The sequence below is a fragment of the Myotis brandtii genome, unplaced genomic scaffold (assembly GCF_000412655.1).
Source record: "Myotis brandtii unplaced genomic scaffold, ASM41265v1 scaffold1093, whole genome shotgun sequence".
In the NCBI taxonomy this organism is placed as follows: domain Eukaryota; kingdom Metazoa; phylum Chordata; class Mammalia; order Chiroptera; family Vespertilionidae; genus Myotis; species Myotis brandtii.
In genome coordinates, this window is record NW_005353721.1 from 491,520 (window position 1) to 494,442 (window position 2,923).

Below are 2,923 nucleotides of genomic sequence, written 5' to 3' on the forward strand. Positions count from 1 at the left end.
GATGCTTCATAGAAAGCCTTCTGGGATGAAGCACTACAAAACCAGAGGGGGACTCAGGTCACAGAGCCCACCCACACTTCCTTCCTCTTCTGGGCGTGAAAACAGAGCACAGAGAAACACCAGCAGCTCCGACCTGAGCAGCCTTCCTGGGAAGATGCAGCCACCCCTGCTCGTGCTCCTGCTGGCCTTTTTCCTGCTCCCCTCGGCAGAGGCAGGTGAGTGACCATCCCCACCCTCACAGGCCCAACCCATCCACAGTGGGCACAGACCTCCTGGCCCTTCTGCACATCCCAGATCCAGCTCTCCACCAGGAATGCTCTGAACCCCAGCTCCCATCCCATCTCAGACCCACACACATGATGCTGGATGAGCTACAGGCAGAAATGACAGGACAGAAGCCTATTCTCAAGAAAAGCCAGGGGCACAATGCCCTCCTCAGGCCCTACCTGTGCCAGGTGGAGAGTGGAACTTCCTAGAAGTGCATGGCAGAGGCTGGGAAACTGCAGAGGGCAGAGCAGTCCTGGCTTCCATGCCTGTGATGAGACAGGTGCTGTCCTCAGGGTCTGCTTAGGAGAGAAGCCCAGAGCTCAGCAGACCCCACAGTTGGTGGGGTCACTGTCCCCAGAAGACTGCTGTTTCCTCTGCTCCATCTCAAGGCCCCTCAGTCCCTTTCTCCAGCTCTGCTTTTCTTCCCAGGCCTTTAGCAGGTCCTCTCCTTAAAGGATGAGCCAGTGAGGTTGGCAGCCCCAAACTTCTCTGCTTTCCAGAATCGCACAGCACTGGCCTTACCAACCCAACTCCAGAGGCCCATTGGGAGCCATCCCTCCTAGCAGCCACAAACACTTACCGGGAACTCCTCATGTGTCAGCATCTAGATCCCTAAATTTAAGTCCCAGACACTGCAAAGCACACTGCCTGGACGTCACAGCACCACAGGGGCCTCAGAAGCTCACCCAACACCAAGCGAAATCAGGAGAGGAATTTTCAGGAGCCTCCAGGCCTTCCCTGTTCCTGAGACCTGTATTTTCACCAACTATGTGGCAGGCAAAGTCACAGTCTCAGCCTGTTGCTGTTCCCTTTTTCAGATGAGAAAGTGGAGGCCCCTCACTACCTACTCCCAGCTCTATGCCACCCTAGGCTCCCAAGTGGCCAGCCATATGAGTCATCAAGCCAATGCCTGCCTGGTGCACTCGGCGGGGTGAGGGAGTGGGGGACACCACAAAAGTACAACAGAATTTTCCTTCAGGGGAGATCATCGGGGGACATGAAGCCAAGCCCCACTCCAGACCCTACATGGCCTTCCTTCGCATTCAAGATGAGGAGAAAAAGTCCAGGTGTGGCGGTGTCCTTGTGGGAGACAACTTTGTTCTGACAGCTGCTCACTGCAATGGACGGTAAGGGAATGCAGCCAGGCTACAGCTTCTGACCCCTACAGGGACCCTGCCCTTCATCCCAGGAGCTGCAGCCCAGGACAGCTCCCTAGCCTCCTGGTAACTCAAGCCCATGAGACCTCATCAGAGGAACCATCAGAGAACATAACCAGGCAATGAGAGCCTGAGAAATAGGACAGGTAAGCTTTGGGCTCAGAGGGTCAGAGGTGACAGCAAGGAACACAATTGAGAAGTGAACAACCACACTGGCCAAATAAAGCAGCGGTGGACTATGAACACATGCATTAGGGTCAAAATGCAAATGCAAGTAATTTCATGACATTTCCTGAGGGCAACAGAGAGCTCCCAGCTCCCTGACCTCAGTGTCATTGAGAAGCAGAACCACCAAGTCCCTGGCCCCTATGCCCTGCACCAGCTATCACCTGCCATTCATAATCCCTGGGATAGATCTCTCTCCCTCGCCGCCAAACTCACCCACTCTGTTCTCTGTGCAGCTCAATCACAGTCACCCTGGGTGCCCACAACATCGAAAAGCAGGAGAAGACCCAGCAGAACATCTCAGTGAAAACAGCCTTCCCACACCCAGACTATGATAAGGGTAAACGCTCCAATGACATCATGTTACTGCAGGTGAGGAAACCTCCTGCTGCTCTTGCAGTTCTGAGATCTCATTGTTTCTCTTCTGACTGTGACTTGTCCCTTCCTTTTTTCCCACTCCAGTCACCTGACTAGTCCCAGTAACTCAGGGGTCCCATCATGGTCTCCAGGCCCAGAGGCACTGGCTGACCTGGGCTCTCTTGCCTCTTCCCCATCAGCTGGAGAGAAACATCAAGCGAACTAATGCTGTGAAGCCCCACCGACTGCCCAAGGGCAAGGACCTGCCGAGGCCAGGAGAGAAGTGCACTGTGGCCGGCTGGGGGCGGGTCACAAGGGATGGCCCTTGCTCAAACACTCTGCAGGAGGTACAGCTGACCCTGCAGGAGGATGAGGAGTGTGAAGGCCACTTATGTCTTCGTAATTACAACAGGACAATTCAACTCTGTGTGGGGGACCCAACAAAAAAGAAGTCTTCCTTTAAGGTGATACTGAACATCTGCTTAGCTTGGCTATGGGAAGAGGGATGTTTGGATACAGACTGGGACCTGAGGAAGGTGGGGAATCCTTCACCCTCTAGGCTATGATCTTTCTCCCCAAGAGGAAAAGAGGAGAGCCACCAGAGCTGAGAGGAATAGGCCCTATGAGAGGCTACAAGGGCCTATGGTCACTCTAAACATGGTGCTCCTCCAGATGGTGAATCTGTAATACTGGCCCAAGCCAGGGCACAGCAGTTAGATAACTATTCCCTGGGTGTGCAGTAGTTATACCTGGTGGCTTCCAAGGTAAGGGGCTCCTCCTTGGTTAATGGGCTCCTTCTCCATGCTAAGTGTCAGCCCCACCTGCCTGCTCTCGGGTCCTTACACAGTAGCTGCAGCCACAGTCCTGCAGCACCTTCATAGCCAGAGGATCAGGGACCTGGGGGAGCAGAGGGAGCT

General features: G+C 54.4%; 1 pseudogene; it reads left to right on the forward strand.

Moving 5' to 3' along the window:
* The first annotated feature begins 26 nt into the window (after window positions 1-26).
* The window catches only part of LOC102256329, a 23,779-nt pseudogene continuing 20,882 nt past the window's right edge, over window positions 27-2,923 (forward strand).